This window comes from Bidens hawaiensis, unplaced genomic scaffold, assembly GCF_021521415.1.
Source record: "Bidens hawaiensis isolate Kalapana, Puna unplaced genomic scaffold, B.hawaiensis_p1.1 tig00046037_1, whole genome shotgun sequence".
In the NCBI taxonomy this organism is placed as follows: domain Eukaryota; kingdom Viridiplantae; phylum Streptophyta; class Magnoliopsida; order Asterales; family Asteraceae; genus Bidens; species Bidens hawaiensis.
The window spans coordinates 109387-115971 of record NW_027505961.1 but is presented as its reverse complement, the minus strand read 5'-3'; the positions used below and the strand labels follow the sequence as shown (position 1 = coordinate 115971).

The 6585-nt window shown below is 38.4% G+C and overlaps 1 pseudogene across 1 annotated transcript; it reads right to left on the bottom strand.

The window, feature by feature from the left end:
* Window positions 1-2177: 2177 nt before the first annotated feature.
* LOC143616152 (disease resistance protein Roq1-like) lies at window positions 2178-4845 on the bottom strand (annotated as a pseudogene). Its single transcript, XR_013150612.1, has 3 exons — window positions 4338-4845; window positions 2842-4182; window positions 2178-2800 (listed from the first exon to the last, which is right to left on the bottom strand). The product of XR_013150612.1 is annotated as a disease resistance protein Roq1-like (transcript).
* Window positions 4846-6585: the final 1740 nt, after the last annotated feature.

Below are 6585 nucleotides of genomic sequence, written 5' to 3'. Positions count from 1 at the left end.
TGAAATTTTATACCATTGGTTAAAGTACGATTGGAATCCAAGAGCAGAGCGGAGCTAAACCAAGCGAAGCCCTATATCGATCACATTTGTTCGCCGTACTTTCTTTAGGACGAAATTTCTCAAAGTAGGCAATGTTGTTACACTCGTCAATGTCGCAGAACTTTCGTTAGAACTTAGCATCGCTATTCTAAAGCTAGTTTCGCTAATTTCAAATTCGCAAAATTATCTAATGTCGCTAATATTAACTTCACAAAATTAACTTGTTTCCCTGTTTTCATGAATTTTAGAGATGGATTTTCATATAATTATGATAATTATGTTTCCCATAATTAAAGTGTTTAAAAATTAACAAATCACAAAATTAATGAATCAATTAAATATTAATTTAAAATTTGTGATAGTTAAAACAGATTATTATAGGAAACACAATCAATTATCTAACTCTATCATAGTCATATAATTTATTAATAAAAAATTAGGATAAATATCATGAACAATTTATCAACTCAAAGAACATTGTTCATGATTTATATCATATTTAACTGGAATTGAAATCATAAAATATAAAGATTACTTATTTCAAAAAATAATATCTAATTATAATTATTTAATAGGCTTTAATTGATGAAAAACGAGATTCATCAAAACTAAAATATAAAATGTTTGTAGTTCGCTAAAGGAAAAATAGTGAAATTGTAGTTTCCCCTGTAAGAACAGGCTTGTTTTCCGATTTTAATTCTAGTTTATGGTACAGGAAAATAATTGGTTAATCAACATTCAATACGTTACCACATATTGTTGATTAGTTCTTTTAGCATGATGACAGAAATCTATAATTAATTAATAAATAAGTACCTATGATTCCGATCGATGAACTTATGGAAGATGTAATTTAGATCTCTAAAGATGATCGAGTTCTCATTTAAGGTGTATTATAATGATGGAGTTCAGGTTTAGAGGGAGAGATAGAGATGTGAAAACGGTGACGACTACTAAGGTTGTGGTGTTCTTGTAGATTAATGAAAAGCCTCGTAAGGTATAGTTTATTATTGATCAACTATATATGTGGCTACAATAAAGATGAATAGAAGGAAATATAATCAAGCATATTCTTCCAACTATGGTATTAATATAGTAATCAAACTTTAATAATATATTCTTTAATGGTTCTAACTCTTTAGCCTTTCTGATAAGCTTTATTTATGACTATTTAGTAATTATGTTCGAGTAATTACCAGTCATAAGAATTTATTTAAATCAATGCTCAAACTATAATTAGATAAATATTCATAATGGTCATATAATTGATTAATATATAATGTTAATCTTACAATGTGGTTGTTAACGATAAGTGATTGTTGCGTTTGTTGCGCTGCTGTTTTATTTATTTATTTTTTGAAACAGGGGTGTTACCTGAGTTGTTTGAGATGATGATAACCGGATTCAATGATTGTTGTATGTCCTTCCACTTATTTTTATGGTTCATCTTTTTTTCTTTGGAACTGTGGAATTCATCGTGGGGTTTGGTGTATTTTGCTCGATGGTTGATCATGATGGAATCACAAGAGTATTGGGTACGCAACAGAAGAGACGCTGTGTGATGGACACAATGGGCGACAAAGGCACTCTATAGGCATCCAGGATAAACAGTTGTGGTACAACGCAATCTGAGACAGAGCTCACAATACTTGATTTTGGAGAGGATGAAATGAGAGTAACAGGAAGCTAGGGGTGTGATTGGTCGGACAACAAATAAAAAGTCATTAGAGATTAATGGTTTTTGGATTTGCAAAGTGTTACAGGAATCCTCACAGCTGATCAAAGAGAAATTGATAGTTGATGGTAAATTAGAGAGGGATGAGGTAAAACAAAGAGAAAATGGGAAGAAAATGATTTTGTTGATTCAACCTAATACAATGTAACATCATGTATATTAAATATACAACATCAAACACTAACTCCCATAACAATCGGGTTGGGTTATAAGTTGTCCGGATTCATAACAATAATCAGTTTAAAACATAATAAAGACAGGATTTGTTGGAGGAGAACGAAATCTCTTTAGATACCATTTCTCTTTTTCCAACATAGGCGCATGTTAAAACATCAAGATCATAAACCACCACCATGACCATCATCTTTACCACCACCACTCACTAGTCATTGTCATCTCATTCTCACATCATGCTACAACATGAGGTGTTTTCAATACTGAAACAACGTATAAAGCTGTCACGTTGTGGTGGGTGTGGGTAGTGATGAAGTGGGTACTGCTGATACTGTTGTGGTTGTGGCTGCATATAGTTGACTGCTGGTGGTGGCCAAGCATACATCATTGGGTAAAATCTTTCACCGCCATTCCCATTTTGTTGATTCATCATTGTCTCCATCATTAACTGCTGAGGATAATGAGGGTAGTCCGCCATGGCTTCCCGCCCTCCACCTTGAAAATTTCCACCATTGCTGCCGACATTCATTTTTGGCCCCGTCGGAAGTCCTTGAACCGCTTGCATGTTACCCATATGACCCATGGGTCCATTCATTTGACCCATTTGACCGACCCAAGGACCCATCTGACGACTCCCCATAGGCATGTTACCCATACGACCCACGGATCCATTTATGTCACCCATTTGATCGATCCAAGGACCCTTTTGATGACTCCCCATAGGCATGCTACCCATACGACCCATGGATCCGTTCATTTCACCCATTTGATTGGCCCAAGGACCCTTTTGACAACTCCCCATAGGCATGTTTCCCATGAGCCTAGGATTACCCCCACCACCAGTCACCCCATCTTATTTGGAATGCAAGATATCCCACCTTTCTTAACTTCACCCTCTTTCTTTCCACCATTCCCAATTCCCCCATTATTAATCATAGGAGGAGCACCATGCTTCGTTTGCTGGTGCGGCATTTACCCACCTTTCACGAATGGCGGTGGCATCTGTGCACTGTTCATGAATTGTGGCCCCTTGGGCTTAGGCGGCAACATACTATCCATCTGACACTGATTACCCACCATCACCGGTTTCTTCACAGGGCTATCATCTGTATCGGAAAACTCATCATCATCGTCGTCATCAAAATCATCGAAATCATCTTCACTTTCAACAGTTTTGAAAACCACTTTTACATCGTTCGGCACATTCTTCCCAACACCATCCCCACCACTGCCACCCCCCACGAAAAGAGGGCATTTTGATATCCTTAAATTTGGGATGGTTTTTCAGATCTTGAAATTGATGAAGTTGCGGTCGCGTCGGATCACTGCCATAAGTTCCTTTACCCTGTTGCTGCTGCAGCTCATTTTTATTTTTATTATTAGTATTACTACTACTACCATTATTATTACTATTACCGTTACTATTTCCACCTTTCTGCCCCTGATTTTAGTTATTCCCACCAGCACCGTCAATCTGCATCTTCAACGTCTCTTTCCAGTAGTTTTTATCCTTCCCGTATAATAGCTTACCATAAGCATTAAGAGCTGATGGAAGACCACCAGCAAGCTTCAGAAAACTATTAGACATGTCTTCATAACCATGCATAGGATGGCTTTGCTCAAACGCTGACCGACAAAATAGTCTAAGAGCTTCATCACCTTCCATATCCTCACACCAATATATATCATTTACTTTATGTGCATTTAGCAACTCTACTTCTGTTGTGGTTATTATGATTCTGCTGCCAGGTCCAAACCATTCATGTCTATCAGCTAAATAGGTCAACTGATCAACATTGTTCACGTCATCCAAAACAATTATAACCTTAAAACCACGTAGCCTTGTGCCTAGCAAGGTCTGTCCATTTTTCACAGTTTGAACACAAATGTGTTTTTCCTTCAAAATTTCATCAAGGATTGTCTGTTGGAAGTTGCGTAAATCAGAAGAATTATTTTGTTTGGAGATGTCCTTGATGCTTTCAATGAAACAACTTTTTTCAAACTTATCTTTAATGTTTTCGTAGACAACTTCAGCTAGAGTAGTTTTACCGATTCCACTCTTCCCACAAATCCCTATAAAAAGGACTTCATTAGAGTGCATTTTCAATTTTCTTTTCACTTCTTCCAGTCGTGAGTCGATTCCCACTAGCCCATTGGGAAGATCTGTTGGCTGTGTATCACGCAAGCACCTTAAGACTTTTCTTACAATTTCATTTATGACTTCCGCCTCAACGCTGCAATGACCAGAAGTTCCATTAATAAAACTTTTTCAGTGATAATATTTAATGCCAGTTAAACATAAAATTCAAATGTTTTGACCATGTAATGTTGTTAATGCAAAATAAGATCAATCTTTGCCATTCTTTCAGTATGTACGTTAAGCTAGTACCTGTGTTCTGTCACATGCAATCCCGAGATAAGCCCCACTTCTTCGAAAGCAGCTCTCCATGTTTCCACCTTCTCTTGTGTAATTTCAGTATCTTGTTTGTGATTGGCAAATCCTTGTATAAAACTGTTGCTTTGACGTCGCACGTCAGACGGAGAAACATGGTAGAAAATAGGAATAACAGTCAGCTTTTTGCGTTTCATGCAATCAGCAATCCTTGCAATTTCCTTCAAACACCATTTTGATGTTGCAAAATTGGCGGATAACACCACAATTGCGATTCTTGATGTATCTATGGCCTCTAGGAGCTCGGAAGCAATGTGGTTCCCAATCTCAAGTGTCTTGTCATCTTTAAAGGTTGTAATGTCATTTCGAGTTAAGGCGTCATATAAATGGCCAATGAAATTGTTACGAGTGTCCTGCCCTCTGAAGCTCAAGAAAACACTATAACCCTGTGATACAGCTGTTGAAGACGAAGATGCATATGGCAGCATCTGCAGATCTCACCATAATTAGGCACTACAGATGAACTATATATTATATACCAACTGACAAAAAACAGTAGATTTTCGACGAACGATCGATAAAGATCAGAAGATTAAAACACAAGTTCATATATTGTTAACACCTAAAAGGCCCGGTATGCTAAGTTGTTAACAACGAGGTAAGAAAAACGCAAAGGTTTAATGATAATAATCGAAGCTTAGCCTTCATTTCGTTTGTAAACTTCGTGAAGTCCTATAAACAACTGCTAAAAACATAGATCCTAAGCCTGTAAGCCATTAGATCTTCACAATAATCCAACGGGCAAATTAGTTAAAACAATTCACGACCACTTTTACATAGATGAACCAGTTAGCAAATTAATAACAAAGGTATTACTTTTATGTACACTTCTTAGGTTTAATGTTATTATTGTAATTGTAACTAAAGAAATTTCGTCTAGAAATTTAATTCATACCTCCGGTGATGTCTGAAGGTTTGCTGGGTTTCGCGGTTTTCTGTGTTTGGTTAACCCTTCAAAAAGGTGAGGATACTTCTTCATCATTTGATCCTCGCGTTCCCTCGTGAACTCCGGTCCACGTCTCGAGTTCCACGAACTTTAACAATTGGAACTTTGCTGTGCTTTAGCGTTTTGGTTTCCCAATCCAAAACCTCAACTGGTTCCTCAATGAAACGTAACTGTTCATCAACTTGTAGTTCCTCCAAAGGGACTACTTGGGTTTCATCAGATAGGCATTTCTTCAAATTGGACACGTGGAATACATTGTGTACACCACCGAGTTCCGTTGGTAGGTCCAGTCGGTACGCCACCGGACCAATGCGCTCAGTTATCCGGTAAGGACCAACATATCGTGGGTTGAGTTTGTTTCGCTTACCACAGCGAACCACACCTTTCCCAGGTGAGACTTTGAGTAACACTCAATCGTTCACTTGAAATTCGAGAGGTTTTCGGCGCATGTCGGCGTAACTCTTTTGGCGATCTCGTGACGCTGCCATGCGATTTCGGATTTGAACAATCTTTTCCGAAGTTTCGAGTACCAGTTCTGGACCAGTGATTTGGCTGTCACCCACCTCTGCCCAGCAGAGTGGTGATCGACACTTTCGTCCGTACAGCGCTTCAAACGGCGCTGCTTTAATACTTGCGTGGTAGCTGTTATTATACGAAAACTCTACCAAAGGTAAGTGAGGTTCCCAACTTTTTCCGAAATCCAATACGCATGCACGCAACATATCCTCCAGGGTCTGAATAGTTCTTTCACTTTGCCCATCCGTCTGAGGATGGTATGCTGTGCTCATATCAAGACGGGTGCCTAGTGCGCTTTGCAGCGACTTCCAAAAGTGCGAAGTGAAACGAGAATCTCGATCAGAAATAATTGAGACAGGCACTCCGTGCCTAGACACCACTTCTTTCATGTAAACACGAGTCAGTCTTTCCATTTTATCCGATTCCTTAATCGCTAATAAGTGTGCAGACTTAGTCAACCGGTCAACGATCACCCAGATGGTATCGCATCCCGTCGGTGTCTTAGGTAAACCCGTGATAAAATCCATTGAGATGTGTTCCCATTTACACATTTGGAGTTCCGGTTGTTGTAGTAGACCAGATGGTTTCTGGTATTCTATTTTGACTCGGGCGCAAGTCAAGCATTTGCTCACGTAGGTGGCAATGTTGGCTTTCATGTTAGGCCACCAGTAAAGTGCCTTTAAATCATGATACATTTTATCTGAGCCAGGGTGGATAGAATAT